Source organism: Heloderma suspectum, chromosome 3, assembly GCF_057233095.1.
Source record: "Heloderma suspectum isolate Gila_16-S chromosome 3, 16-S_ref, whole genome shotgun sequence".
Lineage (NCBI taxonomy): Eukaryota > Metazoa > Chordata > Lepidosauria > Squamata > Helodermatidae > Heloderma > Heloderma suspectum.
This window is the reverse complement of record NC_139460.1, coordinates 290,877,367-290,900,365: the sequence shown is the minus strand read 5'-3', so window position 1 is coordinate 290,900,365 and position 22,999 is coordinate 290,877,367. Positions and strand designations below refer to the sequence as shown.

At 44.8% G+C, this 22,999-nt stretch overlaps 1 long non-coding RNA gene across 1 annotated transcript in view; it reads left to right on the top strand.

Annotated features, from left to right (window-relative positions):
* Positions 1-22,999, top strand: part of LOC146351405 (uncharacterized) — an 87,897-nt gene that overhangs the window by 51,606 nt on the left and 13,292 nt on the right. Inside the window, exon 3 of the long non-coding RNA XR_014789602.1 lies at positions 16,175-16,234. This is a non-coding gene — a long non-coding RNA (uncharacterized LOC146351405). The remainder of the gene's footprint in view (positions 1-16,174; positions 16,235-22,999) is intronic.

The window sequence follows — 22,999 nt, the reverse complement described above, 5'->3', positions numbered from 1 at the left end:
TCAGACCTTCATAATTCACTATATTCATTAATTCATTCATAAGAACCCTCCAGTATGAATATTTTGAAGAGACTAATTTCAGCTGCTGCTGCTAATATCATTTGCTTTTTTAAGAGGCAGCCGGAAAGATAACAGCTGGATGAGTTTTTCTTGTACTTTGAAAAATCAGTAATACAGACTGAAGGATTCCTGGCTAAAGGATGGGATGTCCTGATGTTCAAAGTATGATCCTTATCAGCTATTCTGATTCTATGAGACTTCAAAAGTGTCTTAGCTCTTACTTGCAAACAGCCAGCTAAAGTATATTCCTGTCCAACTGAACCATCACTGCATTGTTTTATTTTAATAAGACGGTGATTTGCAATTTTTCTTATCTGTCTGTTGTGTTGAAACAGGTCTTACTGAAGTAATCCCCTCCCCTGCACCCCTGGATTACTTAACCCACTGAATAGGAATTATTTAGTAATTTAGGATCATTGTGGATGATGGTGTAGGATGGGTTGGAAAGTGGTCTAGGTTTGGTTGTTGGCCCAAAATGCATTATGGAAGGAACTCAACTGATGTATCGCTTTTTAAATATATAAGAGCCTTGAATATTCCACATTCAACACCAGAATCTAAACTCTATCAGTGCCAGTGAGGGCTGAAGCATCTTCTTATCTTTACTGCCACAACTATAACAACCAGATCCTTGAAATTAAGAGTGTGCTTTCAATTTAACCAAGCAATACAATGTGTTGTCTGAACCCACCCTGCAAAGAAGCATGGTTTAACCATTACTCTTAAGAACTGTGTAGCTCAGAGCCTCAATTATGTTGTGACCTGTGTTATGTTTAAGAGCTCACTACTGTGGCACACATTTTTGCAGAGAGCTGCTGTAGCACAGTAGTGATATACATGAGTCAAGAGCTAGAAATATAGTGGAAATCTCACTTTAGCCATAAACTCTCTGGATTGCCCTAGACTAGTCATTACATCTCAGCCTCAGTTTCTACAGGGTCGTTGTAAGGGTTACTGACATAATGAGAAATGCTTTTGTAACTTTGAAAAGCACTATATAAATGCTATTAGTTGTACTAATTTAGGGCTGAACCAAAAATACCCACTGTTTTTTGGAAGTTTTTCTGGCAGTCCTGAAAAATGTTCTCTTCAGTTGATTTTGTTTGCCCACAATGACATCAAGATTGGCTATGTAGTGTAGTGACATCGTCTTGTTTAGTGTATAACCTCTGATAGGCTGGGATTACCAATGTGTTTATCCAATAATCATTGCCCTCACTCTCAAGTTGACTGTGTTTTCAGTGATATAATAATCACATTATAAAATCTGATTGATTACATATTGATGTCATCATGGTGGTTATATGACAGGCTGGGATCTATGTGACTAATCTAGGATGAGGGCAAAAGCAATAGCCAGATGGTAAAAAAAGTGGCATCAAAACAGAAGCATGTTGGAGAAATATTGGTACTGAGCAGGTATGGAAAAATGTGAACATGTGGAGGAAATATTTATTTCTCCATTCTGCTGTCACTACTCTTGGAATGAAAATTGAAATGGGATGGGATTTGGAGCAACCTTGTTGTTTGTTTAACAATAGTAACAGTCCTCCAATCATGACACTGGAGTGAATTATCTCCTTTCCCTTTAATTTTATTTTATCTCTGAATACAACTGAAATTGCCTTCACACCTATTTTTTCCTACCATTTCTTGTATGTGGAGAAGCCTTCAGCAATTAAATCGAGATCCTTATATCAAACTGAGGCCATTCAGGTGAACCTTCCTGGAAGAACCAGCTTACATGAGCAATGTATGACATTTGGTAGTTAACCCTGATTTAAACATGATACTGGGCAAGGAAGAAGAAGGTGCCCATGTGATGTTGCATGCATCCAGTATTGTTCCTTTAGGAAGGCTGCTTGTTAGGGCCTTTCCTGGCAGACAAAACGAATGGAGATCTTTGAGTGTGTGGGGGGTGTTGTTTGTTATAAACACCATGATGTTTTTTGTATGTGAATAGAAAGTTCCTCATGAGACTCTGAGGATAAAATACTGTCTTTATATTGCACACACACATTTTTATTTCCAAGCAACCATTAGGAATGCAAAAGCCTCTGCCACATTTCTGCTACATTTATTCTACACTTCATGATGTTTGCTCTCACCTCCAAAGTACTATATAGTGACGTTGTGTAATCACATTTCCATCTGCAAATTGCAAAGAAAGGAAGTTTGCATGGAGCTAAGAGAACGAATAATATTGGGGGGGAAACTGCTTTTGATGCTGCACGTTTGATGAGGCATTTAATGATAGAAATGTAGCCTGTGCTATAGTAACACAGTGCCTGTGGCTTTCATGAATAGACCAAACCCTCAATGAATAAATACTGCCAATGCAAGCACAAATATCTCCTAGAGTAGTAGTTCTCAAACTCCCCCTCACCCCATGAAATAGTTGGAGTTCTTGGTGGACTACTTAGCAAACGTTTGTTGTTCTACAAATCAAAGCACATACATTCTTAATATTTTTCCCTCAACACTGGTATTGTGGAAACCAGTCCTGTTGTGTTAAAATCACAGGCCCTAGGCCAGGGAGGTGTTAACCTGTTGAACAATCCAGCTGATCAAAATGACCTTGATCCCTGTCAGCAGATAAATCAAGTCCAGGGCCAACTACATATATTTCTGATTGTTCTGCAAGCTTTCTGCAGACCACCTGAAAGTAGCTCACAGACCACTGTTGCTCTGTGGACCACAGTTTGGGAAGCTAGAATTATTGTGTTCAGTCCTGCTGTATAATATAGTCAAAATGAGATAGTGAAAGTTTGATTGCTTTTATTTACTTACTTACTTACTTACTCTGTTTATATCCCACACCTTCAGTAACAGGGATGGGTAATCTGTGGTCCTCCAGAAGTTGTTGGATTCCAAATCCTATCAGCCCCAGCCAACATGATCAATGGTTAGGGATGATGGCAGTTGTAGTCCAACATCTGGAAGACCACAGGTTTCCCATCCCTGTTCAATGTCCTAAAGTTACCTGGGAAGCTAACAATATAAAAACGTAAGAACTTGACATACAATATCAATAAAATATAAAGCTAAAAGAACAAGAATATAGCAACAGCAGAAATAATCAAGTAAAACAGCAACAGCAATCTTTACAATACCTATTTAAAATTAAAAAAGAAAATCCAGATTTTCTAAAACTTCTTGAATAGCCTTGGAAACAAACCAGAACAAAACCATCTTTGCCTGGCACTTAAATGTCACCAACATAAGTGCTAGGTGAGCTTCCCCGGTGAGGGCATTTCAAAAGCAAGGAACCACCATGGAAAAGGCTTTCTTCTGTCTTCACTTGCTATACTTCAGAAGGCAGGAGCACCTGGATGAGAGCCTCAGGTTTCTGTTAATGGGTTGAGTGATATAAGAGAAGGCGGTTCAGGTATGTAGGGCTCTAAACACTAAAACCAGCTTTTAGAAATGGGTCAGGAACCAATGAAGATGTTGCAGTATAGGTAAAATATGATATTGTCACCGACCTCCCATTAGCAGTCTAGCCACAATATTCTGGAGCTGCTCCTGTTTCTGAATTGCAGCCTCATGTAAACCACATTGCAACAATACAGACTAGAAGTGACCAAGGCATGGATAGCTGTGGCTAGGCCATCTCTTTTCCAGGAGGGATCACAGTTGGCATGTCAGTTGGCAACTTCATGCCACTGAGACTACTTGGCACCCCCAGACTGAGCACTTGGTCTTTAAGAAAGACTGCAGTCCTCTTCTGAATTGCTGGAATACCACCCCCTTGAGCAGATGAACCACCCAGCAGCATATCCATCTTCTCAGAACTGAATTCCAATTTATTAGTCCTCATCCAGGCCATTACTGTTCCCAAACACTGACTCAGCACTTCTTCTATCTCACCTGATTCAGACTGTAAAAGACACATAATCTGAATGTGTAAAAAGACCGGTGTAATTTCTGATTTCTGCTGCTTGTCTGCAAAACACTCAGCACGAGATTTCTTTTTCTGAGAATCGGTTGATACACATGTAATACATTTGAAAGTCATAGGAGGAAAAAGTAGCCCACAGTCTAAAATATCTGATAAGCTTTAAACTGGGGCACCATTTATTTTAGGAGACATTTATTTACGCCATTCTTACCCCACTTGTCAGCCAAAAACGCTCCAGAGCAGCTTACAAAGATCATTGATAACAGAGCAGTCTGTGACCTCAGGCTTAAGAGAAAGAATCAGTGATGTTTGTTGATGACTGTGGTTTTGAAATGTGTACGCGCATGTGTGTACATATGTACACAACTTCGAAGCTTCAAAGATCATGCCTGAATTAGAAAAAAAAGCATTGCGGAGAAGCCCCGATTCTGCAAGGATAATGCCTTAATTTAAAAAAAAAAACATCCGGAGCGGGGGATAGGAGGGGGTAAAACTTAATTGCATTTGAAGGGATACAACAACCCCCTGCTTAGTGCAGGAAGCCTGATTCCCAGGCAGTCTCCCATCCAACTACTGACCGGGGCCGACCCCGCTTAGCATCCGAGATCAGACAAGTGCGCGCACATCCAGCCCTTTACTTATTGCTGAGGAAACAGGGGCTGCTGAGGAAGCTATGCAGTCGGTAGCCGGAAGAAGACATGGGGCTGTCGAGAGCTGTGATTGGACAGGAGGGAAATACGAACACCGCCGCATATGGACAGGCAGGGCAGGGGACTACGACTGGATACGGTAGCGAAGGTGGAAAATCAGAGCACGTTAAGGTGAAATACCGGGATATTAGGGTATTGAAAGTGGGAGCACGGAAATGGGAAATTCCAGTTCCAGTTCGAGGCGGCTACTGCGTACTGTGAAAGGCAGGTGGTGAAACCTCAGTGGAAGCGAAAAAAGGCGGTAAGTGTAGATCCAGCCAAAGTCAGAGCCAGAGTGTCTTCCAGAACTGTGGTTAAGAGTTGGAGTGACTTGGGTAAAGCAGATATTACTTGGAATTTAAATGGATTTCATTTTGAGGGTGTATATTTCAGGGATGGATGACCTGTGCAATCTACTTTTTACTAGAACTCCAGGATGCACTAGCCAGAGCAAAATAGTGGCTTAATGGGAGTGGATTCAAATAAAAACAATAATGGCGTGGCTAGCCAATTATCTACTACATCACTGGGAGAACCTGCATATATAGGCATAAATCTACATCTGGGTTTCTACAGATCCAGGCTTCTACCATAAAACTGGCCAGCTGAGCCAGGGCCAGCCCAAGACATTTTGCTGCCTGAGGCAAAGGGCAAGATGGCGTCCTCCACTCCATATACAAAAGCCAACTAGAATGGCAGTTGAATCTTAATTCAACACTGGTGGCAGAACAGCATCCTTCACTGCTTTTGAAGACAACAGACTAGCATAGGAGACACAGGGCAGGCCATGTGGCACACCCTGCTCTGACCTCCAACACTTTCCCACAACTCTGTCCACCAGAAATTGCTGCCTGAGGCAGCTGCTTCACTCTGGTTAATGGAAGGGCTGGCCTGAACAAAGCTGCACAAAGACCTGGTCAAAAGTGGGGAACTCTGAGGTCGAGAGATAAGCAATTAGGACAAGACCAGCCATGGCATGGATTTTTCATTTCTTTTGCAATTTTAAGAAAATAAGAACGCAGCCCTATCTAGTCCAGCATCCCCACAGTGGCCAACCAGATGCCTATGGGAAGCCCATAAGCAGGACATGAGTGCAGGAGCACCGTCTGACTATTTAGGGAAATAAAAGAAGTTGTTAAGCTGGTGCCTTACTCAGTAGGGGGCAATTTGCAGGGAAAAAACTAAACGGGAGAATATCCTCCAGGTCCCAGTTAGAGCTGTGTGGGGAATGCATGCAGCCTAATGACTTTATTGGGATTACAAAAGCATAAGTAGAGGGTTATTTCTGAAGTCTACAGCTACCTCAGGGTAATGAGTCTGTAAACAGCTGTGAAACCGCTGCAAGCTGTTCCTACCAAACAGAGCTTCATTAACATTGCAAAGGGGAGTTACAATTTTTTTACAACATTAATCATATAAAAACATTGAATATATAACAGCTGGGTGGTTATTGTTTCTTTTCTTTCTTTTTTTTAACATACCCTCTTGAGGGTAAAACCAGTAAACTGTTCTTGACACTTTGGCATCGCTGTGCTTCTTGTGCAGAAGGAGAAGGAAGTTACTAATAGCTTAATTCCTAGATGTCAGCCCTTCTAGACACAACAAGTCTTTAATGTACTTCTTCAAACACATGTCCTAGTCAATTACTTCAGAAAATGTGAGAGCAGATTTTGTCTCTGTGGAAACTCTTTTCTGTTTAAATTGGTAGTTTACCAATCTGGCAAAGCAGTCAAGTAACTTCAGCTGGCAATACCCTTCAATTCTAACTATCGCTTTCCTTTTCAAATATTTGTTTCGGGATTTCTTTGTTTGGTTTTTGGCTTTTCAGTAGCGTGGAAGTGCCTTGTCCTTTCCCTCAGGCAGCAAAATGTCTTGGGCTGACCCTGGCTCTGCTGGACAGTTTTAAGAGTTTTGTGGTAGAAACCTGGATCCGTAGTAACCCAGATGTAGATTTATGCTAATATATGTCTTATCAATACAAATTCCTAACTCTCTTTCTCTCTGTATATATGATGATGATGATGCATTAGCATTTATATACTGCCTTATCTGCCAAAAAGCCATCAAGGCAGTGTACCTCTGTCTGTCTGTCTGTCTGTCTGTCTGTCTATCTATCATCTCTCTATCTCTCTATCATCTATCTGTCTAAACACACATACACACATATATGTGATTAATGCCATCCACCGTTTGAACTTCAGCTTGATTATTGCTTTCCTTTTCAAATATTTGGTTTTTGGGGGGTGGGGGTAGCTGTTTTTGGCTTCTCAATAATGTGGATGTGCCTTGTATTTTACAATTTTATCTGAGCATAATAGCTCCAGTTTTGTCCATTCCACCATCTGCATTGTATCATATGAAAGAGAGTTGTTCAGAAACCTTTTGGGTAAGCTTTGGCCTGGTCTGGATGAGGCTGGTTGGGGAATTGGACCTGAACCTGCTTCCTCCAAAGCTGATTTAAAAATGCTTCTCCACTCATCCTCTCATCCTCCATGACCACTGATTGCCCTTAAACCTTTGGGATGTGCAGCTTTATTCTCAGGACTATCTCATTCATGGTTGTAACAATCCTATCATGAAGATGAATGCTAATTGCCATTCTACGGATGGAGCATTGAAGCTGCATGTCCTGCCCAGGGCCTTACAATAAAGCTAAGGCTAAACTGGGAGGATTGTTAATCTTCCAGATCCTAGCCCAAAGTTCCATCCTTGGGGTGGGCTAAACCACCATCCTTAATTCTCCATCTCATTTGCAGGTGGAGGTGACCATTTTGGTGCAGCTTTGAGGGATCGTGATTCAGTCCCTGAAACAGTTTACAATGGGGTTTGGGGTAGCTGTGGGTTTTACCTTTCCCCTTCTTTCCCCTTAAAACAAATTTAAAAGTTGCTGGATCTGTTGCTGGCTTGGACAGCACAACATTGGCAGCAGAGTTCCGGCCTCTGCCATTTTTCCTTCCCAGGGGCAATCTCAGAATAAAGGAAAGTGTCAGCCAGACTTCCACTGCTGCCACCATGCTGCCTGTCAGGAATGGTAACCCTCCCGCTACACAATCAGCCAAACAGAGACTCGAACTTCAAGCTAATATGGCTTTAATATGCTAACAGAAAGCCTTTCTACAATACAGATTCAGTGAAACTCAAAGCTTGTCCCAGGGCCTAAATAGCTAATCCTGAGCTCTCTGTTAGGAAAGGGCTTTTGCAAGGTAGAGAAGTTGCCACCAAATTGACAATAGGCAGCTAAGGCGAAACCCAGAAGGCCACTTAAGCCCTGCCCTTAGGGTGGCTCCCTTTTGTGTTGGCTCTAGTAGTGAGTGGCTATTCTGGCAGAGCATCTCAAACCACTCCCTAACAACTCCACTCACTTAGTCTGATGATGCATCCTTGCATTGACCAAGGACTTGGTTTCCCACGAGGATGGGAGGCTGTGTCTCGGCCTGGGCCACCTGTTTGTCGTGGTCTTGGGAAGAGTCTTCCCCAACTCCTGGAGACCTTTGGGGAATTTCCTCTCCTGCCCTCTGGTCTAACTGTTCCAGTTCTGGCTCTGAATCAGGATAATCAGAAACTGCAGGAGTTCTGGGCTCAATCCTGACACCACTGGCAGAGTGGCCTTTAAAATAAAATAAAAAAAAATCCTGAAACAGGAAGAAGGGGCAAAGTGAATTGTGCCATGGGGGTGGGGGGTGGGACTTACAAGTGCTGTTGTGGGGGGGGATGTCTTTATTTTGTTTTCAGGGTTTGCCTGAATTGGGAGAAACAAGAAGAGCCCTGATGGGATTAGATTGCTTCTCATATCAAGTAGTGACATGGCTTTCTTTTTGAGAGGCTATATTTTGATTTCTGGCTACATACTTCTGGCTACACATACATTCCTAGTAGAATTTATGCCCAAAGGACAAGTTTTGCGTTGTGTTGGAGAGGTTGGACTTGTCCTGTCTAGCTCAGCTCAAGATTCCCAGGGGAGCCAATCTGAAGCAGCTGCACTTCCTAGAAGGGCAGGGCAAAGTCAAGTCTGGTTATGCAGGATGACCAGGTCAGGCCTTTCAGGACCATGGACAAATCTACATGGGCTAAAAGTAAAACTCAGCCCTGCTGTCTCAGCAACACATAGAGGCCTTCAAAAGCTTGCCAGGTCTGGACCTGCTCTTACCCACCCCCTCTGAGAAGCTGTCTACTTCTTAAAGAGTGATTGTCAAGTTCTGCAGCTGCTGGCTTCTACAGCACAGAGACACTGAGGACTCCATCAGAGGGGTGCCCCCTGAGTCTGAAGAGTCTGGTAAAGCCATTTCCTCCAGCTTGGAAGGCCCCAGAGTAGTAAGATGGTAGGTTACTGGATGAAGCCTCCTCCCTCTCTAAGTTCTTCTCTGAGCCAGAGTGGGGATCGAGGCCAGAGAACATGACAGACTATGTTGGGGCATTGTAAGGCACATGGAGATTTGAACCAGGGACTCTGGCAGCAGGGCACCACTGGAGCAACTGTCAAGCCAAGGAAGTTACTGGGTTTATCTTTGCTGCACTGCAGCATCACTCATATAATGGGGCACTGCTGCACATCAGCCCAGAGGGACCAAGTGACCTGAAGAACCAAAAGGGGCCTGCCTGGCCTGCTCCAGGCTTGGTTTAGAGCCACACGTGCTATGAGTTGCTTGCCTGGGGCCACCCTGCTTGCCTCTGGTTCTTTGGACAGTTGCTGCTTTCAGACATGACCTGAGCCTGCCCCAGACCATGCCATTTACCTCTGCTCATGCTGGGTCCTCCGGACAGGCATCTTTCCTGCAGTGTGGCTCAGGGAAGCCGCTTTTGGCAGACAGGTTGCTTCTGAGGGGGTACATGATGTACAAAGGGACACAGTGACCCACTTGTTGGCCTGCCATAACCTTCTTTTTGATGGGGGATCCTATAGCAGAGAAGAACACTGGAAGCCTAACATGACCAAGAGATAGAAGTGTCCAAGGTACTTTTGGTGGGAGACAAGAGTAGATCGGGGGATGTTGACCTGGTGTTGAATGGGATACGGCTAACCTTGAAAGACCAGGTCCTCAGCCTGGGGGTCATTTTAGACTCCCAGCTGTCCATGGAGGCTCAGGTGTCAGCTGTGAGCCAGACATCGTTGTACTAACGCCATCTGATACAGTGGCTGTGCCCCTACTTTCCCAACCATCTGCTCCCATTGGTAGCACATGCCCTGGTCTCCTCTCGTTTATACTACTGTAAACCCCTTCTCTACGTGGGGTTACTCTTGAAGACAGTTCGGAAGCTGCAGCTGGTACAGAATGCGGCGGCTCACCTGATTAAAGGAAGCTGCCAGTGTGATCACATCACTCCAGTGCTGAAGGAGTTGCACTGGTTACCATTTGTTTTCTGGGCCAAATTCAAGGTGTTGGTTTTGACCTTTAAAACCCTATATGGTTCTGGCCCAGCCTATCTCAAGGAGCGCCTCCAGCAACACCAGACAGGCTGCTTAACAAGTTCAGCCTTGGATGGCCTTCTCTCTGTCCCATCAGCCAGGACAGGTAGGCTGGTGAGGATGAGAAGAGGGCCTTCTCTGTGGTTGCCCCCACTCTGTGGAACTCCCTCCCTAGGGAACTCCGCCATGCCCCCTCTTTAATGAGCTTCCGCCACGCACTGAAAACTTGGTTATTCAGGCAGGCATTTGGGGTGGGTTAGGGTATTTTTAAATAATGTTTTAATGTATAATTTTACTGTTTTAAATTGTACCGTTGTACATAACCCAGAGTGGCCAGATGACTGGCCAGATGGGTGATTAAGAAATTAAATAAATAAATAAATGATAGATAGATAGATAGATAGATTAATAGATAGAAAGAAATTGGGAAATTATACCAAAACGCCTATAACTCTGTTGGGTGAGGTGTGTGTTAAGCAGATGACTTAGAAATATTGTAAGGTCTCCAAAGCAAGTGGAGGAGGTAGAGTCATCCTGAACCTGTCTGCAGGAACTCTGTCATAGAGATGTATGAGAATTTCATTTATGTTCACAAAACATGTCCTGTTCACAACCCCAAACACAAACAGGAGAGCATGTTCTCAGAAAATGCTTGCAACTTACAGAAGTTGTGTTGTGGTCAAAAACGTGCATTTTCATACTTTGCCTTATGAGGGAAATGTATGCATTTTTGGTGCACTTTTTAAAAAAACCCACAATTTTTCCCGTTCAAAACATGCACTTTTCTTGGTTGAATGAAACAAAAAGAGAGTACAAATGAATATGTGTAATAGCTTCAAGGTGGTGTTCAGAGAATGTGAAAGTGATTTTCACTTTTTCGCCCATCCCTACTCTGTTAGCGAGGGACAGGGCACCTAAACTCAATGCAGACATCATGCCAAACCATGCTATGTTAGTATGTTTTCTATCCCTACTCTGTTAGCGAGGGACAGGGCACCTAAACTCAATGCAGACATCATGCCAAACCATGCTATGTTAGTTTTCAACCCAAAATATGGTTTAGAGTTTCCACATGTACAAGAGACCCATGGGTTAGGGCTGCTTACCTGCTTTCATTTTCCATTTGCTCAGCACTCAGGGATGTCAGAGAATTCTGCCACGGACTCCAGTGAGGCCGGATTCTTTAGAATCTGGCCCCCCGGAATCCGTGGCGGAATGGCCTCCCCCCCTGCCTCCCCACGGAATCCCCCCGGGATGGAGCTTACCTGGCGGTGGAGGCGCTGGCAGCTCCAGGTGGTCTCCTGGCCAGCTGCTAATGGGCTGCTGCGGCCGCAAATGGTGGCTGTTGTAGTGGTTGCCATTTGCGTCCTTGCAGTCAGCCATGATAGGCTATGTAAGTACTTACGTAGCCTATCACAGCAAAGAGCAGGGATGCAAATGGTGGGTGCTACGCCATTTGCGCCCCTGCTCTTTGCCGTGATAGGCTACGTGAGTATTTACGTAGCCTATCACAGTTAGGGCAGCCACGCAAATAGCGTAGCGGCCGCCATTTGCGTCCCTGCTCTTTGCCATGATAGGCTACATAAATACTTAGATAGCCTATCATGGCTGACTACAAGGACGCAAATGGTGGCCGCAGCAGCCCAGCGGCTCCGCGGAGCCAGTCCAGGGACGATTCCAGGGGGAGGAACGGAGCACTTCTCCCCCACTGCGGATTGCCTGGCGCAGAGCCAGGTAAGACTTTCGTACATCCCTCTTGACTCTAGGTAGAGAGGCCTCCAGATGTGGAGTTGTGCTTATAACTATGGTTTGTCAATTCAGACATCTCACATAGCCCTATGAAGGTATTTGCCTGCTTGCATGAAGGGCTAATGTAGGGAGGGGGACATGGTCCTGCATGTAAGCTCCATCCCCAATGTGTGTACATGCCTGGCTTCCATTTAGACCTTCATGCGTTGAATGTGCTTATAGAGCTTCCATGATCATGGACTCATGGGAGCTCTGTAAATTCTGTCATTATTACAGGATGCAGAGAGAACAGCAGACGGAGGGCAGGAAAGAGATAAGAGACTGGTTATTTAGGCAGGCATTTTGGGTGGGTTAGGGTATTTTTAAATAACGTTTTAATGTATAATTTTACTATTTTAAATTGTACTGTTGTACATTGCCCAGAGTGGCCGGGTGACCGGCCAGATGGGTGATTAAGAAATTTAATAAACAAACAAGAGATAGCAGAGAGACCAGTTCTGAGATTTAGGAAGTAATCTATCCTAGTTTATAATCTCAAGCCTTCCAGTTCCTTCTGCTCTCTTCTTTGTCTACTCTAAAAATATGAACTATATATAAACAGTAGTGTGCCTATGCAACCTGTATTGGTCACAAGTGCTGAAGGCATTACACATTTAGCAACCTCTATATAAACCCTGGAGGGTTCCAGCAACCACACCAACACATAGTTTATATATAGGTAGCAGGGGGTTTGATGGGCTGGGTAAAACAGGGAAGCTTGTAGCTACTTTGGGAGTGGCACATAATAACTGAATTCAACATGTAGTAGTAACTCAACTTTGTCCACACACCTGTAGTTGCCAGTTCAGCAGTAGGCTTGCATGAGCTGAGCAGTGTATCAGACCTTTCTCTATTAGAGCTTTCCTAGTGCAGTTTGTGTAAGAATCTCAGAGTTGCCTTTAGTTTCAATATACTAATAATGATCTTCCATGTCAACTCTCAGAGTTCTCCTCACAGAGCTGCTTAAGGCTGAGCTGGAAATTCTTCCCCAACTTTTCTCCACCCTTGCAAAAACACAGGGCAGTTTTCTACTGCTTTCTTGTTTGCATTTCTTTAATTATTATTTTTTTGGTTTGCAGTATTTGCCACTTACCCTACTTAACTTTGAGCCTCGTGTGGCGCAGAGTGGTAGGTGGCAGTATTGCAACCAAAACTCTCCCCACGACCTGAGTTCGATCCCAGCGGAAGCCGGGTCTCGGGTAGCCAGCTCAGGTCGACTCAGCCTTCCATCCTTCTGAGGTCAGTAAAATGAGTACCCAGCTTGCTGGGGAAAAGGTAGTCACGACTGGGGAAGGCAATGGCAAACCACCCCGCTACAGTCTGCCATGAAAATGCCAGCGAAAGCGGCATCCCTCTAGGAGTCAGCAATGACTCGGTGCTTGCACAGGAGGAACCTTTCCTTTCCTACTTAACTTTACAAGGTGGCTGAGGCTTTTCCATTTTTAAAACTGCTTTTTAAACTTTATAAAGCAGCCCTGCACCACTCACAGAGGCACAATGCTTCTTCTGCAGCTTCCTGTTGGCTTCATTTCCGAGGCTGATTTGGGAATGATGTGACGCAACATCTCTCCCAAGGCATTCCAGGACTCGTGGCTGGCGGAAAGCTATGGAGAAAGCCTCATGAAGCTATTCCCTGTCAGGATGATAAGGCAGCACCATGATCTGACATGGCATGGTATCACTCCCAGACAATTCCAGGAAGTACAGCTGTCAGGAAGCTGCAGAGAGAGCCTCACACTGCTGTGAGTGGGTGGTGCAGGCCCTTTTTTAGCTAAAGAAAGCAAGAAAAAAATGGAAAATCCTTGGCCACCTCATAAGGTGAAGTGGCAACCACTCCCTCAAAATGTGGAGAAATTCCATCCTTGCAACAATCTTTTTTGGGGTTGGATCCCCCCCCCCCGAAATGGGAGAAAAAGAAACATTTGAAATTTTCAGTCCAACGTTAGACCTACTCCCAGGCAGCAGCATCTCTTTCATTCTCCTCTGGGTTGCTCTCCCTTTCCTAGCCCCCTTCTTTGTTCATCTGTGTGAAGAAGCCAACTGTTACTCCACCCACCCCCCAGTTCACTGTGGAGAGGCGGGAATTGTTGGGAATGTAGTCTCTAGACCTAGCAACCCTGTTACAACTGTTTCCCGTCTCATAATCTGTCTGCCACCTTATAGCTCATTTCCTCCCTTCTTCTCTGTTTGTTTCTTCATTTGTCAAATTGGTACTTTGCTTCTGGCACCAGCAATATGTATAGGAGTCCATTTGCCTGGGTACAGGTGACCTCAGACTACCTGGCAATTGAAGAAATAAAGAAGATATTGTAGTATTTTATCTCTCAGGGAGGGGTGGGTGTAGGTGGGTTGTTATTCCCCTTCACCACCCTTCTCTATGTTAGATCTTACTTCCAGGTAGCGTTCCTGGGTAGTCAGAGCAGGTGGTGGGGCATAACCCCCTCCCTGAGATCTGGTCAGATACCTCCAAATTACACGGCCAAACCCAATTGGTAAAAAACTAACTTTATTAGGAAATCAACAGATTAACAAGGCACCTCGTGGCAAGGGGGCAAAACAAAGGATACAGAAAAACAATAAAATAAACCTATAACTAAGCTGTCTGCTTTTACCTAACCTGCGCCTCTGTTATTTACGTGCAGAATATGCTTTGTCTTCGGGGTTGGTTCCTGGTCCGGCATGACATGAACTCAGGTTTCTGTGGACCCACCCCTCCTCAGTCTGGTGACATGGTCTTTTAGCCGCTCCCTTTAAGGGGTAGATGGCAAGTCAATCATGCTGGTTTGCATGTACCCATATCTGCACCTGGCTACCAAGGCCAGAGGGTCCCCATCCCACAGGCCAGGCACGCAAAAAGGGGAAGGAGCAGATTTCAGGTGAGAAGCACAGCTTCTCCCCACAGAGACCATACTGTTTTCTGCCGATTTCTTTAGAATGTGGGGGGAAATAAACTCTTCCAGTCACAGGGATGCTAACATCCCATTTTGGGTGGCCATATGTCATCCCGCCCCTTTGAAAAACAGGACAGTCCTCTATTTGAAGGGCTGCCAGAAGTTCTGTCCTGTTTTTTGAAGGTATCCTATATTTGAAGGGCTGTCCAGGCCAAGTCCAGTATAAAGTCAGAGAGTCAGAAGGAAGAACTGGGCCTTGCATTTGCCCATCAACAGTACCTAGACAGCAGACGAAGCAATGCGCACAGGCCACCTGGTCATAGTCTTCCACATTATGGTGAGATTTACTGTATTTCTATTTGAATTACAATAATTATTTCTAAGTTTGTATCTATACATATAAATCAGCACATGCAAATTTTATGCAAACTGTCCTCTTTTTTTTGGTGTTACATGTCCTCTTTGTTATTATTTATTTATTACTCAAATGCATATACTGCTTTCTAGAATAAAGCATCAAAGTGGTGAGTGTAAAATGTAATGCCAGCAAGGCAACAATAAGATGTAACAATAAACAACACACTACAGATGTTAATTAACAGTGAAGCTGCACACTCTACTGTGTGCTACAGACCACAGCTGCCTGGGTCACATTTCAGGGAAAGCCTGTGTAAAGTGATGGGTCTTGAGAAGATGTCTAAATGTTAGAACTGTGTGGGCCTATAATGACAGTTGGTGAAGTGTTTTGGAGGGTGGGTGCTGCAGTACTAAATGCTCTACTGAAAGTTCTCTGAAGGTGAACCTCCGAAGCATGTGGTACCCTCCGAAGTGCTCCCTCTGATGATCACAGAGAGCAGGCAGGGACGTAAGGGATGAGACGATCTCTAAGGTAACCTGGTCCCAAGTTGTTTAGTTCTTTCTATGTTAACAACAACACCTTAAACTTCTCCTGGTAGCTTATTGGGAGCTAGTGCAGTTCTTTAGGAAGGGTGCAACTTGATGTTGGACAGAGGCCCCAGTTAGCAGCCTTACCAATGCATTCTGCACCAGTTGCAGCATCCAGACCAAGCAGAAGTGTAGCGCCTCATAGATCCCATTACAATAATTCAGTCTTGAGGTTACCAGTGCCGATTCTAGCGATTCAGAAGTGCCCACTCTAATCCCATTGCACAAGTTGCATTCTTCTTTTGAAGGGGAGAACTTTGGCTAAAAATCTTAAATGGTCAAATACAAAATCGTCTTTAAATGGTCAGGTACAAAAATATAAAACTGTCCAACTGTATTTTATGATTAAAAAAAAGTAAATGGGAATGAACAAAGGTTAATGCGTCACCTATAATTACATTTCCCACAGTGAACAGGAAATATGGTTTTAGTGTTGGATGCTATTTTTATTTATGATTTTCTTTTTTACCGTTTTCTTTCTTCATCATTAATGGAGCCTCTAGATTACAGACAGCTGATGGACAACTTCCTTTTTCATCTCCCATAAGCATTAAAGGTCAGTGGTATAGTTTAGATTGACAAAGGTCGAGGTCTCAGATCATGAGGCCAGAGCTAATAAAATGCATAATGTAAACAAGTATGCCAGATTGCTTTTCAAAGAGGGTACACTGCAAACAAAGCTTGACTACAACATAGAGACAAGTAAAAACTCACAGAATTGGCATCAAAAGCATCAGTAAGTATTCCTAGAGTTTCCAGATTAAAATTTAGAAATAAAGGACATTGTGGACCTGTGATGGTAGTTCTTGGAAACTGTAATGCAGTGGGACGGGGGCAACTTGTAGCCATCCAGATGTTGTTGGACATGCGAAAGGCGATGATGATGATGATGATGATGATTAAATTTCTATACCACCCAATAGCCAAAGCTCTCTGGGCGGTTTACAAAGATTAAAAACATTAAAAATACAGTATACAGAGATGAAAAAACATTTACATAAAAACACATGAACAGACAACATATACAAGAGAACATATGTCTAAAACAACTTCAAACAACCAATCTCAAGCAAACAACCATAACCATAAGACAATTCAGGTTCGATTAAAACTTATCATATGCTGCCAAATGCCTGGGAGAAGAGAAAAGTCTTAACCTGGCACCAAAAAGATAACTATGTTGGTGCCAGGCGGGCCTCATTGGGGAGATCATTCCATAATTGGGAGGCCACCACTGAGAAGGCTCTCTCTCTTGTTGCTGTCCTCTGAGCTTCCCTTGGAGTAGGCAGCTGGAGGAGAACCTTAGATGTTGAGCGTAGTGTATAGCCAGGTTCATGTCGGGACAGGCGCTCCGTCAGGTATTGTGGTCCCAAGCTGTGTAAGGCTTTATAGATTAAAACCAGCACCTTGAATTGGGCTTAGAAACTTAAAGGTAGCCAGTGCAAGCAGGCCAGAGTCGGTCTTATATGTTCGGACCTTCTGGTCCCCATTCTCAATCTGACTGCTGCATTTTGCATGAGCTGAAGCTTCTGAACCATCTTCAAAGGCAGCCCCACGTAGAGTCAATTGCAGTAATTTAACTTGGAGATTACCAGAGCATAGACAGAGTATGTAACAATATTGTGGTTTCTAGATGTTCATCTTAGATGCTATTTCTTATTTGAACGACTTATTCCAGACGATCACAGTGCCATCAACATATAGACAGCTTTTGATTTAGAACACTAGAACAAGGTTGGGCAACCTCCAGATGTTGTACTGCAACTTCCATCAACCCTAGCCAGCATGACCTTTCATGAGGGCACTCCAACAACATCTGGAAGGCCACAAGTTGCCCACCCTTGCTCTAGTGTTCTAAATCAAAAGCTGTCTGTATGCCGATGGCACTGTGATCATCTGGAATAAGTCATTCAAATAAGAAATGGCATCTAAGATGAACATCTAGAAACCACAATACTGTTACATACTCCCCACTTTCCCAAGTGGGAAGAACCTCAGGGGCAGCAATTACCAGGATTTGGCTTCCTATTGGAGTAGAGGGATCACTGGAGTCTTACAGGAGGTTTTGTGTGTGTACAATATCTGGTTTATTTACACATATACAAGTAGAGCATACTGGGAGGCAAACAGCATAGCACTCCTTGCAGGCAGTAGATCTGCCACCTCACATCAGATACCTAGAGAGAAATACATGCACGCTTAAGCTCACAGCTAGCCCTCTCATCCTTCTGTCTAACTCTGTCCCCCACTCTGTCTTTTCAAAAACTGCTTCTCTTGTTACATGCACATACCTGCCCCTTGCTTCAGCTAGAGGAGGTGTCACATCCCCCAAACTGAATGGAATTAGAATTCTGTTTTTGCTTGCAAAACACGTGAGCATACCCTGTTCGCAACTTCAGAGGTGTGTGCAAGTACCTGCCCATCAAAAATGTTCATAAATTACCCAACATGTCCTCATGTTCTATTTGTGCAAATTTCTTAAATGTACACAAATTTCATAATTTGTGCAAATTTCCCCCATAGACAGAATCAGCCCCACTTTAATTTATGGAGAATTTTAGTAAATTTGCATAAATAGTTGCACAAATCGAGCAGGAGATTTAGCTGTTCAAATTTCGCATTAGACCGCTGCTTGATGTGCAATTTTTCCATTCATGCAGAGCGAGTAGTGATTGCAAATGTGGAGGGGAATCAGGCACAAGATGACTGGCGAGCTGATGTTCAGAGAAGCCTGGTGATTTTGAACATCGCTTGTTTGCCCATCCCTACTTTCTCCATTCAGAACATTCCAGAGTAAATATCAACCACCCATCTTAAGCAATTAGTTAGCCATTTTGATAACAATTAACTCCCATGAAAAATACCTTCCCTGAAGATCCCAGGTCATTACTAAGCAATTTGCTTGGCAAAAGGTATGGTGGAGCAGATATGCTGCAGTAGCTATGGAGAGTAGAAACCAATCAAACTCAGTAATGAACATTTTTAATGCAACCATTTATATCTCTGTAAATACTGGCAGTAGTAGCTGAATGTGACCACATACTTTCTACAAATATGTATGGCTGGCTGGCTGGCTGGTTGGTTGTATGAATTGCTGGCTGGCTGGTTTGGAGTTCCTCACACAGTGCATACTTAAATTATGGAATTTGTACCTTATGTTGGGTACCCGGGACAGATTAGGGATTCTGTTGGTGTACCGCCCACCCCGCTGCCCATCGGACTCCCTGCCTGAGCTGACGGAGGTGGTCTTGGACTTGGTGTTGAGGACCCCCAGGATGATGGTCCTGGGGGATCTCAACTTCCATGCCGAGGCCGCTGTATCCGGGGCGGCTCAGGACTTCATGGCCGCCATGACAACCATGGGGCTGTCCCAACATGTCATTGGCCCAACGCATATAAAAGGACACACGCTTGATCTGGCTTTCTCGACTGGGCAGGAGGATGGTGATCTGAAAGTAGAGGAATTAACATCTGTCCCTTTGTCATGGTCAGATCACTTCCTGCTGAGGTTTAGACTTCTGGCGGCCTTTCCCCTCTGCAAGGGTGGGGGACCTATTAAAATGGTCCGCCCCCGGAGATTAATGGATTCCGATGGATTCCAGAGGGCTCTGGGGGATTTTCCTGCTGGTATGGCTGGTGCTCCTGTCGAAGCCCAGGTCGCTCTGTGGAATGCAGAGATGACTCGGGCGGTTGACACGATCGCACCCAAGCGCCCTCTCCCTCTGAGCAGAGCCTGGCCAGCTCCTTGGTATACACTTGAGCTGAGGGCAATGAAGCAAGAGGGGAGATGGCTAGAACGCAGGTGGAGGAAAACTTGTGCTGAGTCTGACCGAACACAGGTAAGAGCCCACTATCGAGCCTACTCTGTGGCGGTGAGGGTGGCAAAGAGGCAGTTCTTTTCCACCAGCATTGCATCTTCTCAGTGTCGTCTGGCGGAGCTTTTCCGAGTGGTTCACGGCCTGTTACATTCTGGGCCAGGGAGAGAGATGGTGGAACCCTCGGTAGCACGCTGTGACGGGTTTGCGCGGCACTTTAAGGATAAAATCGCTCAGATTCGTCATGAATTGGACACCACCATTAATGCAGTTCCATTGGTAGAGGCGTTCAGAGCACCGTCTGGTCCAGTTTTATTGGATGAGTTTCAGTTACTGAGGCCTGAGGATGCGGACAAGGTGCTTGGCCAAGTCCGATCGACCACTTGTGTGCTTGACCCTTGCCCTTCGTGGCTTATTAAATCAAACAAGGAGGGGTTGTCCGGCTGGGTCCAGGAGGTTGTAAATTCCTCCTTGAGAGAGGGAGTGGTGCCTGCCACTTTAAAAGAGGCGGTAATTGGACCACTCCTGAAAAAGCCTAACCTGGACCCAGAGGATGTTAACAATTATAGGCCAGTGGCCAACATCCCCTTCCTGGGCAAGGTGCTTGAGCGGGTGGTTGTAGGACAGCTCCAGGCACTCTTGAATGAAACGGATTATCTAGATCCATTTCAATCGGGCTTCAGGCCTGGTTTTGGAACGGAAACTGCCTTGGTCGCCCTGTGGGATGACCTCTGCCAGGAGAGGGACAGGGGGAGTGTGACCCTGTTGATTCTCCTGGACCTCTCAGCGGCTTTCGATACCATCGACCATGGTATCCTTCTGGATAGGTTGTCTGGGTTGGGAGTTGGAGGCACTGCACTACAGTGGTTCTGCTCCTACTTGGATGGCCGATTCCAGAAGGTGGTGCTGGGGGATTATTGCTCTGTGCCATGGCAATTGTGCCATGGGGTTCCACAGGGCTCTATTCTATCCCCCATGCTGTTTAACATCTACATGAAACTGCTGGGGGAGGTTATCCGGAGGTGTGGGCTGAGGTGCCATCAATATGCGGATGACACCCAGCTCTACCTCTCTTTCTCATCAAAACCAGGTGAGGCAGTGGGTGTTCTGAACCAGTGCCTGGGCACGGTAATGGACTGGATGAGGGCTAATCAACTGAAACTCAATCCAGACAAGACGGAGGTACTGTTAGTGGGTGGTTCATCTGCCCGGCTAGGTGATATTCAACCTGTTCTGGAGGGGGTTGCACTCCCCCTAAAGGATCAGGTTCGTAGTTTGGGGGTGCTCTTGGATCCAGAACTGTCACTTGAGGCACAGGTGAACTCAGTGGCACGGAGCACTTTTTATCAGCTTAGGCTGGTATACCAACTACGCCCTTATCTGGACAGAGATAGCCTAGCTACAGTTATCCATGCTCTGATAACTTCTTGTCTGGATTACTGCAATGCGTTATACGTGGGGCTGCCTTTGAAAACGGTCCGGAAACTTCAGCTGGTTCAAAATAGGGCAGCAAGATTGTTAACAGGGACTGGCCTGCGAGCTCATATTACGCCAGTACTTTTCCAGCTGCACTGGCTGCCAGTCCATTTCCGGGCCCAATTCAAAGTGCTGGTGTTAACATTCAAAGCCCTTAACGGCTTGGGGCCAGGTTACCTGAAGGATCGCCTCCTCCCATATGTGCCTGCCTGGACCTTAAGATCATCATCAGCGGCCCTTCTCCGTGAGCCCCTGCCAAAGGAAGTGAGGCGGGTGGCTACTAGGAGGAGGGCCTTTTCTGTTGTGGCACCCCGGCTCTGGAATGAGCTCCCTAGTGAGGTTCGCCTGGTGCCTACATTGTACTCCTTTCGGCGCCAGGTGAAACCTTTTTATTTTCCCAGGCATTTTAGCTTTCTAAATTTTTATCTTTGCTGTTTTAAATCTGTATTTTAAACTCCTGTACTGCTGCTAGGATTTATTGTGGTTGTATTGTTATATTGTGGTTTTAATGTTCTATATATTTTAAATTGTTTTATTGTGTGTTGTTTGGTTTTAGTTTTTGTGAACCGCCCAGAGAGCTTCGGCTATTGGGCGGTATAGAAATGAAATAAATAAATAAATAAATAAATAAATGGGATTTACTACCACAAGACATAGTGATGATAGTCTCCAATTTGGATGACTTTAAAAGGGGATTGAACAAATTCATGGAGGATAAGGCTACTGATGGCTACTACTGCTGATGGCTATGTGCACCAGTTGCCGGAGAACATGGGCTGGAGGGTGCTGATACACTTGTGTCCTGCTTGTGGGTTCCCGGTCAACAGCTGGTTGGCCACTGTGTGAACAGAATGCTGGACTAGATGGGCCCTTGGTCTGATCCAGCAGGGCTCTTCTTATGTTCTTAACTTGTCCTACTTGTTTCTTTTTCCCCTCTCATTGACAAAACCTCAGGATTATGTTGATAGGTTTCAGCACCAACTCTGAGCCCTCAAATGACTGAACAGCCCTTGAACACTGGGATCACAAGACATGGAGCGACATACGAATGCACGAGAACTACTAAGTCAGCCTTCCCCAATCTGGTGCCTGACAGCTGTGTTGGATTGCAATGCCCATCATTCCCAACCAGCATGGCCAATGGACATTCTGCCTGGGAACAAACATGGGAACATGAAAAGCTGCCTTATGCTGAGTCAGACCGTTGGTCCACCTAGCCCCGTATTGTCGACACTGACTGGCGGTGGCTCTCCAGGGTTTCAGGCAGAATATTTCCAGTCCTTCCTGGAAATGCCAGGGATTGAATCTGGAACCGTCTGCATTCAAAGGATGTGCTCTACCACTGAGTCATAGCCCCTCTTCTCATTATAGGACTTGCAGTCACATCTGGAGGGCGCCTAGTTAGAGAAGGCTATACTAAATGTTTGTGTATTGTTAAGACTATAAAATCCATGACGCCATGACACTGCATGCAAAACTGCAGGTTAGATTACATCAATAATCAAGGATACACTTGGACTATGAAACTACCTAAATCAAGAATGCTCATATGGAACTGCCTCCATTTCGATGCAGATGCCAGTTTTTCTGCGAAATCTGTTGCTTGGGATCATGAAAATGGGATAGGTATCGTAATTCCTTCCAGAATTTCATGCTTGACTAGATCGCATGAATAACCAGAAACTATTTTGATAACCTGTTACTGGGTGCTGCTAATGCCATACATATCAAAACTTTTCATCAAAAATTGCTAGCTGCTGTTGGATGAAACCTCTAGAAGGACCGAAAATACACTTCAGACGCACCTGTCTGCTGCTACGGAAACATAAATCTGCTACTTGCCTCATTGGAATTAAGCTTGCAGAGTTAGTTTCTTCCAGACAACCTGAACTTAGCTCTTTGATAGATGAAGATGGCTTGTGGGTAGAAAATTCAACAGCCAGATGCTCTGTCTTTTGGGACAAATAAGAAAAAAGAGAGAGAGAGAGACAACCATGAAAGGAAATTCTGATTGATCGAGTTAATTTTTG